The following is a 20,065-nucleotide window of genomic DNA, read 5'->3' on the forward strand; positions in this document are numbered from 1 at the left end:
ATCATTGTGTGAGAACTGACTCTGGGTTGGACAGATGTTCTGTAATACTTCCAGGAGACAAAAAATCTTATTTGAATCTTCAACTACAGTTTTTAGTATATTAACCTGCCTCTCTCCACATTTTTTACAATCTATGATTTGTTTATCAGTTTTATTTTATGTATATCTTGAGCTTTACCAAATTCGCTTAGAGATAAGCATGAAAAGTTTTATAAATAAATAATATAGTAATTCTTAGACTTTGCATAAATTTATCATGCATGAACTGAAAACCAGATGTAGGGGGAAAACTTCTCAAAACGTAATCCATAGTAAATTCTAACAAACAAAAATATTTCTTAGGAATTTTTATTAGAAAATCTTGCACACATTTACCATGTTTGCGTCTACCTTTCCAGGGTTCATTCTTATACATGTTAATTTTAGTGTACACTTTATTCTTAATGAATGAATCTTGTCTCATAACTGAAGAAAGAAGGAATTATCATGAAGGTTAGTGTCTAAGAAAATGTTTCATAAACAAAGAAAATATTTCAGTACATTAGATATTTATAGGAAATGAATAATCAAAAGAATAAAAAGCATAAAATTATTTATTTAAAAGAAAACATTTTTTAATTGTTCTTTGAGTGTTAGTCAATCACAATCTGGTGTTATCTACAGTCACTGGACTTTGTTTGTTTGGAGGTAAGGGTTACATTCACTGTTAACGGATTTGTTCATATATATTTTATTTCTTTATCAACAAAAATTTCCCATAAATAGTTTAAAACGCTTGTTAATGTGAATATTTTCCAAAGTTCAAAGAAAATTCTTAACTTGAAAATTTTTTTTTTAGATAATTCATTGTTAATTATTCTTGCCAACTTAGTCGATGTATCCCCTGATCAATGAATCAGCGTTAATCCCTTAACATTATTTTCTATTCTATGTTCTTAGTGCCTCTTCTCTGATTTCACAACTACTTATCAAAACAAACAGCTTATCCTGTTTCACTGCTCTCAACATCTTTCATAATTGCCCTGTGATGTTTAAAGTTGCAGATAATTCACATATGAAATATACTGTCTTTAACGTATCCCATTTCCTCAAATTCTCTGCTTTCAATGAAACGTGAAATCTAATTTAAAGCAAAGTTCAAAATACGATCTGTATAGCATCCATGCCAGTATTTTCACTTTGAAGATTTATGGCATGCTACAGCCTAGCTTTTTTAACAGGAATGAAAAAGTAAACATCAAAAAGAGGGGATTCTAGCTCAAAGTAAGTTGAGAACTCATAAGAAATCACTTGTCGGCTTTAAATTAATCCATTCATTCCAGTCTTGACTAATTGCTTTTCAGAATAGTGAATTTCAAGGTACAATTTCATGGCCATTATCATTATTCTTGGAAAACAATGGAAATGCGAATGATATTATGACCAAAGACAGATACACAATTCCATTTCCAAAATGGCAGATTCTGGAAAGTAATGTGCTATTTTTAATAAACTTGAGAACTGATTGTTAAAGTAATGGGCAATGACTATGTAGGATAAAAAGTGAGGATAATTGAGAATCAACATGAGTTCCCTGGGAGGAAATTAATCCAAAGTAACATAATGTTGCTCTACCGGCAGCATCCTATGGCAGGATGTCTCCCTGGAAGTTCTCCCCTCCCAGGCATGGGTCCCTGGGCTTCCTGCCTCAGAAGCTCACAGCAGCTGGCACCACGGGAAGGTGAAGAGCTTCCCCAAGGATGACTCTTCCAAGCCTGTACACCTCACAGCCTTCCTTGGCTACAAGACTGGCATGACACACATGGTGAGGGAGGTCGATAGGCCAGGGTGCAAGGTGAAGAAGAAGGAAGTTGTGGAGGCTGTGACCATTGTGGAGCCACTGCCCGTGGTGACTGTGGGCATTGTGGGCTATGTGGAAACACCTCGAGGCCTCCAGACCTTTAAGACCATCTTTGCTGAGCATTTCAGCAATGAATGCAAAAGGCATTTCTATAAAAACTGGCATAAATGTAAGATGAAGGCCTTTACCAAATACTGCAAGAAGTGGTAGGACATAATGGCAAGAAGCAGCTGGAGAGGGACTTCAGCAGCATGAAGTACTACCAGGTCATCTGTGTCATTGCCCACACCCAGAGGTGCCTGCTTCCTATAAACCAGAAGAAGGTCCACCTCATGGAGATCCAGGTGAACAGAGGCACTGTGGCCGAAAAACTGGACTGGGCTGACGAGAGGCTATAGTGACAGGTCCCTATGATTCAAGTGTTTGGGCAGGATGAGATGATTGCTGTCATTGGGGTGACCAAGGGCAAAGGCTACATAAGGGTCACCAGCCATTGGCACACCAAGAAGCTGCCCCATAAGACCCACCGAGGGCTGCATAAAGTTGCCTGTATTAGGGCGTGACATCCTGCCCGGGTGGCCTTCTCTCTGGCTCAGGCTAGACAGAAAGGCTACCATCACTGCATCGAGATCAACAAGAAGATCCACAAGATTGGCCAGGGCTACCTCATCAAGGACCGCAAACTGATCAAGAAAAATGTCTCTACTGATTACGATCTGTCTGACAAGAGCATCAAACCTCTGTGTGGCCTTGTCCACTGCGGTGAAGTGACCAATGGCTTTGTCATGCTCAAAGGCTGCGTGGTAGGAAACAAGAAGCAAGTGCTCACCCTGCGTGAGTCCTTGCTGGTGCAGACCCAATTGCGGGCCTTGAAGAAGACTGACCCCAAGTTTATTGACACCACCTCCAAATTTGGCCATGGTTGCTTCCAGACTGTGGAGGAGAAGAAAGTATTCATGGGACCCCTTAAGAAGGACAGAATTGCAAAGGAAGAAAGGGCCTAATGTCAGAACAGATTGCACAGCTGGTAGAATCTCAATAAAATTATTTTCCAGTGTGGGGGGGGAAGTTACATAATGTTCTTTCTCTGATAAATTTTTAATGTTACTGATCAGCAAATCACTGCCAAGATGATGTATTAATTTCAACAAAGAAAAGTATCATATAATACCCTTGGAAATAAAGTAATAAATATTAACTTTAATAACACTCTTATTAATTAATTAATTAATTTTGGCTGTGTTGGGTCCCAGTTGCGGCACGTGGGATCTTTCATTGTGGTGGGCAGGCTCTTTGTTGTAGCATGTGGGCTTCTCTAATTGTGGCACTAGGGCTCCAGAGTGCATGGGCTCAGTAGTTGGAGTGCATGGGCTTAGTACCCCCACAGCATGTGGGATCTTAGTTCCTTGACCAGGGATTGAACCCATGTCCTCTGCATTGGAAGATGGATTCTTAACCACTGGACCACCAGGGAAGTCCCCCAGTAATATTACTCTTAAGAGGATTACTTAAGTATTGATTAATGGCTATAGATCATGCTGAATAAAGCCTCAATTACAGCACTGTAGTTTTCTGACTCTATTTGGTACCACTTAATCATTGACTGGATGAGAAAAGTGATTTTCAAATCAGATAGTAATTTTTAATATCAGTTAGATATCTAAAACTGCAAAGATTTGTTAGAGTGATGTTCTCGAACAGCTAAAGTCCCTCCAACCAAAATCAACAAGATAATGATTAAAGATATATAAAATAATCTAAGAAATCTTACACAGCCCATTATGCAAAATCTGGTTTCATAGCAGGTCCTATGAAAAAAATGTCTGGAGGATTGATTTATTCACAATTTTTATTTTCATTCACTCATTTAATAAATATTTATCACCATTTCCTATTCTGGGTACTGGAAATATAATAGTGAATCAGAAAAATAAAGACTTTTTTCTTCTAGAGCTTACATTTTAATAGGTTGTAGCATAAGATTAACAAATAAATAAACAAGATAATTTCAAATAGAAATAAGATTCAAAGTATTTTGACTAGAAGTAGTGTTGAGGACTAATTTAGGCTAGGTCAGGAATGCCCACTGAGGATATGGTATTTGATTTCAGAATACTAAAAGGAAGGATCCAGATATAGGAAAATCAGGAGTTAAAGTTTTAAGGCAGAGAAAACATCATATGTGAACACCTTAGGTAGGGGAGGATGAGCTTGGCCAAGTCAAGCAAGTGGCAAGTGGTAGAATAAAAAGATAACAATGATTGTGCAGAGTAAGATCATTTAAGAATTTTACAAGTCATAAAAAAGAAATCTGATTTTATCCCAAGTGAAATGGGAAATTCCTAGAGCATCTTGAGTAAGAAAGTAATATGATTATATTGGATCCATTTGACAGATCATCCCAGTTTCTCTGCAGAGAAAAGGACAGTGAGAGGCCAAGAGTTGACACAGTGAAATTTATTAAGAGTAATCCTGGTGAGATAATTGTGACTTAGACCAGAATGGTGTCAATGGAAATGAAAATAATTGAATGGATTTAGAATGTAATCTGAGGGTGAACCAAACAGAGTGAGTGAGAAATTAAACATGAGGATGCAGAGAAGACTCAAGAGTGACACTTGGTTATAGGGATTAAAGAACGAGGTAAATTGTGGTAGAATTTACTTAAATCAGGGAAATATAGGGTAGGCATACGTTAAATTTAAGAAATCATTTGGGTATTCAAATGTAGTTTTTAAATAGATCATTCAATATTAATGTACTCAGTACAAATTAAGCTCATTGGAGAGGTCAGATCTAATGATACAGATTCTGTAGATGTCAGCAAATAGATGGGACAATGCCATTGAAGAATACATAATGAGAAACTGTAGGAGTAGAAAAATGGAAGAAATAGGGTTAAGCCCTGTGACATTTTAATATTTTGAGGTCAAACAGAGAAGTAAGGACCAGTAAAGCAGTTTGAGAAGGAGGAATAAGAGAAAAAAATCAGGAGAATATGGTGCTACAGAGGCCAAGACAAGAGATGGTTTCAAGAATGAAGAAGTGATCAGCTAAGTGAGGTATTGCCGAGAGGTTAAGTAAGATGAGGAAAAATAAGTGACCATAGGACTTCTTCTGGCCATAGAGGATAAGATAATACAGACCAACCCATCCACTAATTATAACTAGAAGTGGTAAAATATTAAAATAATATGTAATACTTAGTGATAAATCTGACAAAAGATATGCAAGACCTGTACACTGAAAACTACAAAATACCACAGAAAGAAACTGAAAGACATGTAAATAAATGGAGAGTGGAGAGAGACAATTCGTTCATCTTTTGAGAAATTCAGTGCTTTTAAGATGTCATTTTCCTCAAATTGATCTATAGCTCCAATGCCATTCTGATCAAAGCAGATATATTTTTGTGTAAAAAAATGGAGAGCTAATCCCAGAAGGCGTCTAGAAATGCAAAGGACCTACAGTAGGAAAAACAAATTTGACAAAGAAAAAAATTGGAAGACTTATATTACCTGATTTCAAGAGTTATTTTAAAGCTTAAGTAGATAAGGCTGTGCTGTATTGACATCAAGAGATACAAATGAATCCAGGAAACAGCATGGATAGTCCAGAAATAGTCCCACACAAATGAGGTCAATTGTTTTTTAACAAAGTTGCAAAGGCCATTCAGTAGAGAAAGAATAGTCTTTTCTATAAATATTGTTATGATTATTTAGAAGTCCATATTAAAAATAAAAAGTGAATTTCAATCCATTCTTTGCATGATTTACAAAAATTATCTTATGGTATATAATAAACATAATTTCAAGAACAAAAATTAAATCTTCCAAAAGCAACAGGAGAAAACTTTAGTCAATGATGTATATGACACCAAAAGCAAGATCTAATTGAAATTAATAAATAACATTTCATCAAAATTGAGAACCTCTGCTCTTCAAAAGACACTTAAGAGAATTAAAAGACAAGCCATAGGCTTGGAGAAAATATTTTAAAATTACATATTTGATCAAGGCTTTATATTCAGAATATTTTTTAATGGAAAGAATACTCTCAAAACTCAATAATAAATGTACACAACTCAATAGCAAATGAGCACAAGACATAAAGAGAAATTTCACTAAGAAAGATGTACAATTAGCACATAAGTAAATGGAGAGTTACTCAATATCATTAGTCATCAGGAATATGCAAATTCAAACTGAAATGAGGTATCGTGAAATAACTACTGAACTGGCTAAAATTTGAAAGATTGACCATATCAACTGTTGGTAAAGATGTGAAGACAACTGAAACTCCATACACTGCTGATAGGGATGTAATGTGATACAACCTGTTTGATAAACAGTTTGACACTTTCTTAAAAAATTATACATACACCTACCATCAGACTCAGCCATTCTACTCTTAGGTATTTACTCATGAGAAATGAAGGCAAATGTCCATATAAAAACATGTACAGGGATGTTTACTGAATCTATATTTATAATGTCCAAATCTATAAACAATACAATATCTATAAAAAGGTTAATAGATAAATTGTGATGTATTCATATAACAAAATACCATTCAGCAATAAGAAAGTATGAAGAATGGTTGCATACAACAATATAGATAAATCTTAAAACTATTATGCTGAGTGAAAGAAGCCAGATAAAAAAGAACACATTGTATATAATCCCATTTTTACAAAATTATTTAAAATAAATGCCAATCCATAGTTACAGAAAGCAGAATAGGGATTGCCGGAGCCCAGAAATGTTCAAGAAAGGGGAGCAAGGAGAGAATATGAAGTGGTCCAAGGAAAGTGTTGGGGGTGATTTTATGTTTATCTTGATTGTGGTGATGATTTTATAAGTACATGTATATGTCAAACTTGTCCAGCTGTGTAATGTATTCTAAGCTTCTATATCAATTAACCTCAAAAAAGATTTTAAAAGTAAATGTAAAAACATTCCCCCTGCCTATGAAAATGAGAACGAAGGGAGATTTTTACTGTGCTCCCTTTTAAAATTTTTGGATTTGTACCATGCAAATGTTCTTCCCATTCAAAGTGCAATTAATTAAAAATTTCTGTCCAAGCTGCTCCACATAAGATACTAATCTTGATATCATTCACTACTAACACCTTTCTCTTCTTTTCAGTCATCTTTGTTTAATCAACACAAAATTCTGTCGATTCTGTCTTAGAACCATCTTTTGAATCTGTTATATTTCTCCCCTATTTTCACAGCTCTTGTCTAACTTTGCCAACTTTCGTAAATGTCATCTTCTTGCCGAAGCCTTTTCTGATTCTCCCAGGCAGATGATTGCCTTGGTCTTTGGACTTGGTCTTTTGACAGATTTCTGTAACAGATTTTGGAATATTTATTACAAATAAATAATATGTGTTTGTTCCTTTTTGTTCCTATGTCCATCTCCCCAAGACAATGTCTTATTCTTATTCAACAAATATTTGTTTCAGTGAATGTGAAGAATGGTTAAATGAAAATATTTCTCCTGGAAGGGTTATCTAGGGGAGATATAACTGCTTTCATCTATTTTAAAAGCTATCATTTTTAGATAGGTATATACTTATTTTGTGTTTTTTAAAGATGTAAACCATAGGAAATAAATGGAGAATAGTTTTGATTAACCAAAGAAATAATATATTTAAAATCTATTTCAATTAGATAATAAGCACATAAAACCAGTAAATTGAAAAGATTAAGCATTACAGGTAAAACAAGAGTTCCTTTTATGCAACATATTCAATTTCTGCCCTTACCTTACCCCTTGCCAAAAATAACCACTGTCGTGGGTTTGATGTGTATCCCTCCAGACTGTTAAATTAATTTCTTCATCACTAGACTTTCCCCCAAATAAAATAAACTGCCCCATGAGGTGATGGAGGTGATTTCCTCCATCATAATCAGCTGGATGTCCAAATGTTATAAAGACTCTCAATGCAAAACCTGTATTAGTACGAAATTTGAATTTGGTCTCAAATATGTCTTCCAGGAATATTATTATGTAATTATATATTTCTACACCTGCAAATATTTTGTCCGCTTTACCACTCTCAAATTGGAGCAACTATTTAGAACCCAAACTCTTAGGACTTTAGATCTTAAAACAAAAATATATGTATTCAAGTAACACCTTCTTCTACTCTTTCATTGTCTTTCAAGACTCCCATTTCTCATACTCTTAACAGTTTCATTCTTTTAAGATCTGCAAGTGACTAGACATAGAAAAAAACTTCCATAGCATTAGTAATAACCCTTTTCAGAATGTGTTGACACCCAACTTTTTGGAATGAAACTGAGCTGTTCTCTCTAAATGATCTGGTTATAAATATGTGATTTTGTGATTTATAATAAAAAATATATATTTGGTCTTCATCACTATTTTTGGCACAGAGCTCCTAAAACCCTTAGAATTTCCTAAGTGATGAGATCCGTAAAGGTGTCTTTGGTTATGTCAATGAGGTAACTTTTGGACTCCACCTAAGGATGGGGGCTCTTTGCAGGTGGAGCCAACTAAGTGATTGATGGGTTGAAACTTTCAGTTTCACTCCCTCAACCTCCGGAGAGGGGAGAGGGACTAGGGGTTGAATCAATCACCAATGACCAATGATTAAATCAGCCATGCCTATGTAAGGAAGTCTCCATAAAAACACAAAATAATGGGGTTCAGAGAGCTTCTGGGTGGGGGAACAACACATGGAGGTTCAGAGGGAGTGGCACACCTGGAGAGGGCATGGAAACTCTGTTCTTTCCCCATATCTTGCCCTATATCTCTTTCAACTGGCTGTTCCTAAGTTATACCCTTTATAATAAATCCATAATCTAGTAAGTAAACTCTTTCTGTGAGGTATATGAGCTGCTCTAGCAAATTAATCAAACCAAATGCACCTCTGATTCATAGCCAGTCGGTCAAAAGCCCAAGTAAGGTGGTACCTGAAGTGTGGTGGGGAGTGGTGGATATGATGTTATCTCCAGGTAAATAATTTCAGAATTGAGTTGAATTGTAGAATACCTAGCTGGTGTCTGGAGGATTGTTTGCTGTTTGTGTGGGGAAAGCCCCAATCTCTCCCATCTTGGACTTGATCCAGAAACCCGATAGAAAATAAATAACCATACCCATTTTCATATGTGACATTTTCTAATTATAGACCTGTCAATGAAAAAATTAATCAATAGTCAATTGAAGAAAGAAATGGAAAATTTTATTCCAGCCAACCTAAGGATTATAACCCGGGAGATAGTCTTTCAGAAAGCTCTGAGGACTATTCTGCCTGTTAGAGGTCAAAGCACAGTCATATAAGGTTTTGAGACAAAGGGTTTGTGGACTAGGAATGTTGCCTGACATTCCAGCAAACAAAGAATGTTGCCTGGCACCCCGGTTCTATAAGGATCAAGCCATCAGCCACAGCAGTTGCCCACTGATGGTGCACCCTGAGGGGAATTCAAGATGGAGAAAAACAGGAAGCATTCTGTGCTTTGAACACTGGTTCTTAATAGTTAAGATGCATATCTAAGGAATAACTTCAAGGAACCCAGATCCTTGTATCTTCCCAGGTATAGAAAAATGCTAAAATAATTAACTTGAGTTGTCTGTTTTTTTTGTGATTAACAGTAATCTTTTGATGTTCTACTACATGTTTTTTGCAGCAAAAATACTCCTATATATCCTGACTTCTCCCTTACCTCTTTGGAGCAGTTCTTGAGAGTGACCTGAGAGGCTGTCTCCTGGGATATAGTCCTCAGTAAGATCTCCAAGTAAAACTTAACTTGCAATTTTTACGTTGTGTGTTTTTCTTCAGTAGACAGTTTGTACATCAAAGTAACATACTGACAGTTTATAATCCAACAAGGCGTGTAGTGTGTCATCATGATTCCTTACAAGATTGAGAAACAAATGTTATCTCCTAAGGAGGAGTTACCTTGCTGGTGGCAAGAGGAAATTGCCTTCTTCTTTTCTTTCTTTTTTTCTTTGTTTTTTGTTTGTTTCTTTGTTTTTGCAAGTAGGCATTCCTGTGTCTTCCATGGGGATCTAGATAATGTATAATACAGATATACAGTGCACATTAAGTGGGAGGGGGTAGTGGCTCAAATGGGCAGAGAATTTAAGAATTTTCTTGTCCTGCCTTAAAAATAATTTTATTTAATCAGATCATAATACCTATAAAACTGTCCAATTCATTGTGCATACATAGATGTCTTAAAATGTCAGAAGTACTAAATAGCTGCAATGTGTCTATACTACCAAAATTATAATAATGCCTATATTATAAAGTAGTATAAAAATAAAATTACAAATAGTGATTTATATCACAAATAGTATAAAAAATAATATCTTCCAGATTAGGGGAATTTTACCAACTTTTTTCTCTTTAAGAAATAAAAAGACATCCAGATGTGTTGCTAAAATTCTCTTCTGGGCCCAGAAGGAATATGATAGATTTTTCAGAGGTGTGTTCCAGATTTCTTAGTTACGTGTACCCTGAGAATACCTGATGGATTTAGAGTGCAGGAGGCAAATTATCAGCAATGTGCCTTGATATGAGCAAAGAGTATGATTAAAGTCCACCTGGGATGATGTCTCAAAGGTGCATTTTGTCCCTTCATTCCTTTCCTCCTAATTAGACTCCAGTTTAGATCTGTGCTCCTTCATCAGTTATACTTGTCCTGTGTAGAAATTAGTCCAAGACAGCCACCCTAGACTTGATACAAATTAAAAGAACTAAACAAGATTGGAGCATTTTAACACTGTTATTTAAAAAACTAAAATATCAATGCAAAGTTTTGTATAATGATCCAATATATCCTTAAATTCAATAAAGTAGCAATTTAATAAAACGAAGGATTGTGGTGTTTACTTTCTTTGTTTAAGAAAGCTTTTTGTCCCATCAGGATAAAAATTGCCAATGGCCAGTCAATGCCTACAAGATCGATTTTCTATTTCTAGCATAGAATTGATGACATGTCTCAGTTTGGCCTCTTGCCTCAACCACTTGGTCAACGGCACTATCAGTGTTTCTTGAACACAACCTGTATCTTCAGACCTTCATGATTTGGGGATAATTATCTCCACAGCAAAATATTTGACAATATATTCTATGTGAAATATGCTATGCTAGGTGCTGGAAATATAAAAATGGATAAGCCAGAATCCTTACCTTAAGAAGACTAACAGATATAAAACAGAGGTATTTTAAGAAACATGCCATATAGTATGGACAACTGCTATAAGAGATTTATGTAGAAAGTGTAATGACAGCTCAAAATAGCAGACTGTGTTCCATACCTTCTACTTGAAATATTTGTTTGGCATTTCTCTCCTAAAATACTTCTGAAACTTCAAGAAGTTGCACAAATGTCTCCATCTCAATGTTATATTTCAAGAAGGAAGAGATCTAGAGTTGACCAAGAGGGTAACATAGGTGGTTCCCAAAATCACTTCCTCCACAGATGCACCAGATGTACAGCTACCCATGCAGCAAGTCTCTCAGAAAGAAATCCATAAACTAACTGAGCAACTCCTACACATCAGGTGAATGAGAAAATACCCACATCAAAATAAGTAGGAAAGACTAAGACACACTCTAGCCACAAACCCCATCCCCAGGACAGTGCCATATAATCAGAAGGGAATCTCCAACTCCCAGCTTCCCTGAGCTGTGAAGGGTTTGGACTGCACCCCTAGCACCACAATTTTTATAGCTCCCACCTGAGGCATGGGCCCCTCAAACACCCTCTGAAAGTCAGTAGGGCTTGTGTCCACAAGTTCCATATGACTGTAGAAAACAAAGGAACACTTTCTAAGGAGCACTGGCATAGAGCACTCTCCAAGGCTATTCCCAGGGCTTGGCACAGAAAGAGCAGGCAGAAATAGCAACTCCCAGTGTCTCCCTGAAAGGGATCCATCTCCATACTTTACAGCTGCTGCCTGAGGGTCCAGTTTCTAATTTAATAGCATCTAGGTGCTGGCTGCAATATTTCCTAGGCACTGGGGAAGCTGGCAGGCATTTCCCTACCCTCTCCCTCTGACCCACTCCAACAATAAAAATCAAGTTGCTGGTATCTCCCTGATAAGAGCTTGTGCATACATCTGGTGCCCCAGCTTTTGTGGCTGCTAAAAGGATGGGCCCGCAGATAGTCTTGCTCTGATAGCCTATAGGACTTGCAATTATGAATCCTAAAGGGCAGCTGCAAACAAAGAAGCAGTTGTTTAAGAGTATAAGCACTCATGGGGATATCCCCCCAATGCTCAGCACAGAGGAGCAGGCAGAAACACCCAACTGCCATTATTTCCCTCAAAGGGTTCTGACTACATACTCTACAACTGCTGCCTGAGGGTCTGGATTCTAATTTAGCACTCATCTGTGTGGCTGGCTGTGATCCTCCCAAGACTGGGAAAGCTGGTGGACATTTCTCCTGCCACTAACCCTGATGAACATAGATGTAAAAATCCTCAACAAAATATTAATGAATTGAATTCAATGGTACATTAAAAGGATCATACACCATTATCAAGTGGAATTTATTCCAGCGATGCAAAGATGGTTCAGCATCGGCAAATCAATAAATTTGATACACCACATTAACAAAACAAGGGATAAAACTCATATAATAATTTCAATAGATATAGAGAAAGCATTTGACAAAATTCAACATCTTTTCATGATAAAACCTCTCACTAAACTGGTTATAGAGGGAACATACCTCAACTAATAAAGGCGATAAATGACAAGCACACAGCTAACATTAAATTCAATAGTAAAAAGTTTTCTCTAAGATTGACAACAGGACACGGATGCCCATTCTCACCACTTTTATTCAACATAGTACTGGAAGTCCTCACTAGAGCAATCGGGCAAGTAAAAGAAAGAAATCCAAAAGAAAGGCATACAGATTGGAAAGGAAGAGATAAAATTATCTCTGTTTACAGCGACATAATCCTATAGGTAGAAAACCCTAAAGAATCCACCTAAAAAACTGTTAAAAATAATAAACAAATGCAGTATATTTGCATATTACAAAATTGATATGCAAAAATCAGTTGTGTTTTTATACTAACAATGAACTATCAGAAAGAAATTAAGACAATTCAATTTAAAATAACATCAAAAGGAATAAAATACTGGGGAATAAATTTAACTAAAGAGATAAAATATCTGTACACTGAAAACTATAAGACTATGATGAAAGAAATAGAAAATGACACAATTAAATGAAAAGATATTTTGTATTCATGAATTGGAAGAATATTGTTAAAACACCGATACTACCCAAAGGGATCTATAAATTCAATGATATCCTTATGAAAACTCTAATGGCATTTTCCACAGAAATAGAAAACACAATCCTAAAATTTGTGTGGAACCACGAAACACCCCAATTAGCCAAAACAATCTTGAGAAAGAAGAACAAAGCCTGAGTTATAGCTGTAGTAATCAAAGCAGTATGTTATTGGCATTAAAACAGACACACAGATCAAGGGAGCAGAATAGAGAGCCCCTAAATAAACCCATGCATATATGATCAATTTTTGACAAAGGAGACAAGACTATACAATGTGGAATGGAGAGTCTCTTCAATAAACAGTGTTGGGAAAACAGGACAGCCATATGTAAAATAATAAAACTGGACCCCTATCTTGCACCATACACAAAAATCAGCTCAAAATGGGTAAAACATTTGAACATAAGACCTGAAACCATAAAACTGCTAGAAGAAAACATAGAGGTAAATTCTTTGACATTGGTCTTGACAATGACTTTGGGGATTTAACACCATAAGCAAGGCACAAAAGCAAAAATAAACAAGTGGGACTACATCAAACAAAAAAGCCACTGCACAGCAAAAGAAACCATCAAAAAAATTAAAAGCAACATATGGAATAGCAGAAAAATATCTGCAAACCACATATCCAATAAGGGTATCTAAAACATACAAGAAACGCATACAACACAAGAGCAAAAAAGCAAATAAAAATTGGGCAAAAGACCTGAATTGACATTCTTTTTTCAGAGAAGACATGTAAATGGCCAAAAGGTACATGGAAAGGTTCTCAATATCACTAATCATGAGGGAAATGCAAATCAAAACAACAATTAATTATACTTCACACCTATTAGGATGTCTATTACCAAAGAGTCAAGAGATAACAAATGCTGGTGAGGATGTGGAGAAAAGGGAACACTTGTACACTGTTGGTAGGAGAAAAAAGTCAAGAGATAACAAATGCTGGTGAAGATGTGGAGAAAACAGAACACTTGTACACTGTTGGTAGGATTGTAAACTGGTATAGCCACTGTGGAAAGTAATATGGTGGTTCCTCAAAAATTAAAAATAGAATTACCATATGATCTAGCAATTTCACTTCTGGGTGTATATCCAAAGGATTTTTGTATTCCCATGGTCATTGTAGCTTATTCACAATAAACAAGGTATGGAAACAATCTAAGTGTCCATAAACGAATAAATGGAAAAAGAAAATGTGATATATATATATATATACATGTGCACATATATATATATCACATTTTCTTTATTAATTTATCAGTGTATGTATACACTCACACACATGTACACAACATTATTCAGCCTTAAAACAGGAGAAAATCCTTCCATTTGCAACAACATGAATAAACCTGAAGGGCAGGTGAAATAAGCCAGACAGAGGAAGGACAAATACTGTATGGTATCACTTATGTGTGGAATCTTAAAAAAAAAATCAAGTTCATAGGAACAGAGAATTGAAAAGTGGTTGCCAGGGGCTGAGGCAGGCAGGGGTGGGTGTTGGTGGGAGAAATAGGGAGAGGTAGTAAAAGAGTACAAACTTTCAGTTATAAGATGAATAAGGTCTGAGGATCTAATGTTGGACGTATCGCCTATAGTTGATAACACTGTGTTGTATAATTGAAATTTACTAAAAGAGTAGAACTTAAATGTTTTCATCAAATAAAAGGTATATACGTGAGGTGATCCATGTGTTATTTAACTCAGTGGGGGGAATCCTTTCACAATGTATATGTCTATCAAATCATCATGTTGTACATTTTAAATATCTTACAATGTTGTCAATGATACCTCAATAAAGCTGAAAAAGGAAACATATCCATCTTTTTACCTTCTCCATGGCAGATGGCATATATAATTATCACATTATATACTAATTATCTGTGGTTATATATCTGTTTCCCCAGATGATATATGAAAGTCTCAAAAGCAGGTAGCCTATATTAGCCAAGAATAGCAAAGACATCAAACATCATTAAGTGTTCACTGTGTGTTTGTCATAATCAGAGCACTTTTCATAAATTATCTTATTTAATTCTAACTACATCTATTGAAATTGATATTATTATGTCAATACTTTGCATGAGGAAACTCAGAGAGATTAAGTCACTGGCATCAAATTACTTAGCTACCAAATTTGCCACTAATCTGTTTGACACTCAAACCTATGTCCTTATCATTACAATGCAGTAGAGGGAAATGTCACATCCTGGGATCTGCAGGAGTCCTTAGGACAGACCTCCAAGTGAGGGTTCTTGGCTTTGAGCAGGATAGAATTCAAGAGCGAGCCAGAATAAAGGAAAAGCAAGTTTATTTAGAGAGATACATATTCCATAAGCAGAATGTGGACCATCTCAGAAAGTGAGAGCGGCCCCAGGGCATGAGGTCCTAGGTATTTATGGGTTAAGTAATTGTATAGGCTACTTCAGGGGTCAAGTGGAATTTCTCAGGAATTGGACCACTGTCCACATTTTGGCCTTTTATGGTCCATCCTGGAACTGTCATGGCATGAGGGGAAGTGATTTTTAGTATTACAATGAAGGTATAATTAGCTAAAGGTCAATGACCAGACTATTCTCAAAGCCACCTTGGTTTCAGCTGGTTCCAGCCTGGCTCTATCACATCTCAACAGCTGCACACTTTCTTCATTATCTAGTGTTTGTGTCCTGCCCCTTTTCCTCCAGTCTCAGTTGCACTGCAGTAATGATTTTTGAACCCTTAACACACTGATAAAGTCAATTAATTGATTGCTTTGCACGGTATTTTAAGTTGAAAACTATTTATATTAGGTGTCCTATGTATACTTTGACCTGCAGAGCACAGACATTGAAGATCTTCTAGAAAAGGTAACAATATTTCCCTGGTTCTATAGTAGCAACTGTATATATATTCAAGAAGGTATTTAGATATGTTACCATTGAGTGACTTTAATATCTTTCCCCAGAATACAGCTGTACACTGAAACAGAACTTCAATATAAAGCATTTAAAACCAGAGAACAGGTTGTAAATAAGATCAGAAATAGAGAATGCAAAGGTATTTGTGTAATAAAAGTGTGGAAAGTTCATCTAAGCAGAAGATGCAAAATATTTTGGATTTAATTTTATTTTACATTTTTGTCTCTTCTTATTTAATCATTCTCTTGGATGCTCTAGAATTAGCTCTGGTGATTAAAAAAAGAAAGCCTGGTGTCAGAAAAGGAAAAACATACTGCTTTGGGTTCTGAACTCAGACCAAGAGTTAAGTTTTTCAAAGAACTACAACTTCCTTTACATAGAAGTGCATAGCTGACATGAGCCACTTCTTTCCTGCTTTATTCTTTTTCTTCACACATGATGTGACATCTGAGAGTGAGCCTTCTTGTGTCTGATGTGATGCAAACTGTATCAGATAATTGTAACTGGTACTTACTGAGCAACTGAGATGCTTAGGATCAAGTGATCTGATTTGTTCAGTTTCTTGTGAACAATCTGCCAGGAGTTATTCAATTCCAGGTGTCCCCCTGATAAAAATAGTGCTCATGACTTGTGGTGGCTTAATACTAAAATTTAAAAATAAGGTGGTGATAATCATTACTTCCTTTGAGACATCAATGGAAAAATATATACCAAATACTCTGACCAGCTTAGGTAAAAGATCCCAGCTACAAGAGAGCTGCAACTACTTTCATGTGAATTGCCATTTTACTTACACAGGTTATCTTTTAGTAAAGCAAGCTTACTCGGAAAATTCCAAGAATGTATTCAAACAAATTCTTAGAGTTGTAGACATTCCATTTTCAATTTGATTGTCTGACACTATTTCATTAATGTTCATAATCTTGCTTTCTTTATCCTATAAGCTTTGCAGAAGAAGGCATATGTGTTACAGAACCAAACTTGGGTCTGTTCACCCATGCTCAATCTAATGACACCGGGTTGTAGTGAAGGAAAGGGCAGCATTTATTATAAGGAAAATGGGTGGCTCATGCTCAGAAACCCAGAACTCCACAATGGGTTTCAGCAAGGCATTTTTAAAGGCCAGGTTAGGGAGTGGGGTTCTCAGGGTATGTGATCAGCTCATACACAATTGATTGGTTGATGGTGACGTAACAGGGAAGTATCACAGGGGTAAACATCATCAATCCTTATGCTTCAGTAGGCCTGGGGGCTATGTGCTCATGGTCATCAAGTAGTTAATGTCTAATGTTAATGTTTTCCTTTTGGTGGGGGTTTTAGCATCTGTACAACTCAGGAAATTTGCATCAGATACTGTTATCTAGGTACTTCAGAGAGGAGCTAAAACAGAGGATATGGGAGAGGGGTATGTCCCGGCAAGACCCCATAGGGTCCTGCTTGGTTACACTTGGAATTTGGAGCCAGAGAGATTTGGACCTGAAGTGAGGTTCCCACTCTTACCAGGTATCTCAGATATGGTTCATAGTCAAGGAATAGTCTCAAGGAATCCTTTTCCTCACCTGCAAGTTTAGAAAATATATATAAATAACCTGGTAGAGGGCACAGCCTCAGTAGGCCCCCCAATAAATGATATTTTGATACTTACTCTTTTGTACTGAAGTCACGGAAGGAAAGTGAAAAATGATGTGAGGTAGAAAAATAATTGAGATTCAAAAGAACATTAAGGGGAGCAGAATTTGCCACCCCAAAATATGCCTTTTTGGTAAAAACATTATTTTAGTCTGATTATTTTTAAGAAAATGCAGGCACAGGAAAAGCTCTAAAAACTTAGTATAAATTACCCTTTTGTAAGAGACATTTATAAGAAAAATTTCCATTTGTGAGGGTGTCTTCCTTTCTGTACCAGGAAGAGGAGGATGACTAAACTCTAGAAACTCTTATCATTTGAGAAGCAAAGACCTAAATCTACAATACCAACCTTACCCTGTTTACTGCGCTTTGCCTGATAATCTCCCATAACTGACTCTCCTCACTCCCAAAATCTTTCTTTTGTCTTTAGCTTAAGATTGTTTTTAGGTGATGGCTTGGGCCATTTCAGTATCTCCCATGTAAAAAGGAGGTATAAATATTATTAAACTTCTATTTGTCTCCTACTAATATGTTTTTTTGTTGTTGTTACAGTGGGGTCTCAGCCAAGAATCTAGAAGGGTAAAGGGAAAATTATTTTTTCTTACCCTACAATATAAAGATGTGATTCCTGCATGCAATGAACGTGCATTTTAATCATCTTAGTAATTCTATTCATCAGAATATACAGACAATTACAAATATTGAGTAAAAAAAAAAATCATTAGCAGTCATTTAGCACTCTACATTGTGTCAAAGATTGAACATTACCCTCAAAACTCTGAAAAAAAAAAAAAAAAGACTATGTGGGTTTCAATCCCAAAATAACCTCCAGGGAGAAGAAAGATGTTAGGGAGGAATTACATAATTAACACTGCAACCAAACCAATACCCAAGCTGCTCATACCTACATCTTGGGTTAAGTTTCCAAATCCTGATTCCAGTTCCCTTCCTGAATACAGTAAGTCCCCTACCTACGAACCTTCAAGCTGTGAACTTTCAAAGATGTGAATGTGTTTTTGCATGTCCAATCATATGTTAGTTCATATGTCTGGCATACATTTTTATGAGTGTGCATCCTCTACAAGTAGTTATGCTTTTGTGTACTTTACAGTACAGTAGTGTATAGAATACAGTAGTACAGCATCTTTATTTCAAGCCCAGGATGTCCAGAAGCAAGAGTAAAAGCAGCAGTGATGTAGCTGGTACTAAGAAGCACCAAGTGATAACAATAGAAACAAAAATGAAAATAACTGAGAGAGTGGAGTGAGGCAAAAATATGGTAGACGTTGCTTGTTCATATAACATGAACTCTTCAACCATGATTCTAAAAACAAGGACAAGATCATGGAACATGTGAAGTCTGCTGTGCTGATGATGTTGACAGTAATATCTTAGAAGCTGGAAAAGTGATGGAGGAGACGTGTGGATGCAAGATCAACATCAGCATCGAGTCTGCTCAGCTTAATAATGCTGATTCAAGAGAAAGCTAAAAGCCTTTATGAAGACTTGAAGAAGAAACATAGCGAAGAATCAGAGGGCACATCTTTTAATGCCAGCATGGCTGGTTTCATTGGTTCAAGTCTAGAGCCAACTTTCACAACATAAAAGTAAGTAGTGAGACAGCGAGTGCAGATACGGTAGCTGTCCGGGAATTTCCTGAGACACTTCAAGAAATTATTGATGAAAGCATATATTTACCTGAGCACGTTTTTAATGTGGATGAGACAGGACTATTCTGTAAGAGGATGCCAGACCAAAGTTACATCAGTAAAGAGGAAAAGTTGATGCCAGACTATAAAGCAGCGAAGGATAGGCTAACTCTGCTGTTTGGTGGCAATGCTTCTGGTGATATGAAGCTGAAGCCTTTCTTAGTTTATCATTCAGAGGACCCAAGAGCCCTTAAAAACATAGCCAAAGGCTCTCTTCCTGTTGTGTGGAAGAGTAACCCCAAAGCCTGGGTTACACAGACCATTTTCCAGGACTGGTTTTTCTGCCACTTTATCCTGGAGGTAGAGAAACATTACTTGGCAAAGGACATTCCATTCAACATTCTTTTGCTGCTCAACAATGCTCTGAGCCACCCCCCATTCATGGACGACTTTCATCTCAGTGTCAAAGTAGTTCATCTGCCACCGAATACTATGTCACTCATTCAACTTATGGACAAGGGAGTTATAGTGACTTTCAAGAAATATTATTAATATCACACTTTGTCAGGCAGTAAAGGCGAGTGATGAATAAGGAACAAAATTGCAATAATTTTGGAAGGACTATAACATCTACAAGACCATAAAAAACATCGACTTTGTGTTGTGTGAGGTTACAGCCATCACCATGAGTGGGGTTTGGAAGAACCTTTGCCCACAGTTTGTCTACCATTTTCGTGGATTTGAGAAGGTGATGAGGAG

At 36.4% G+C, this 20,065-nt stretch overlaps 1 pseudogene; it reads left to right on the forward strand.

Annotated features, from left to right (window-relative positions):
* The first annotated feature begins 1,634 nt into the window (after positions 1-1,634).
* On the forward strand, positions 1,635-2,844 carry LOC118887054 (annotated as a pseudogene).
* The last annotated feature ends 17,221 nt before the right edge of the window (positions 2,845-20,065 follow it).

This window comes from Balaenoptera musculus, chromosome 20 (assembly GCF_009873245.2).
Source record: "Balaenoptera musculus isolate JJ_BM4_2016_0621 chromosome 20, mBalMus1.pri.v3, whole genome shotgun sequence".
NCBI lineage: Eukaryota > Metazoa > Chordata > Mammalia > Artiodactyla > Balaenopteridae > Balaenoptera > Balaenoptera musculus.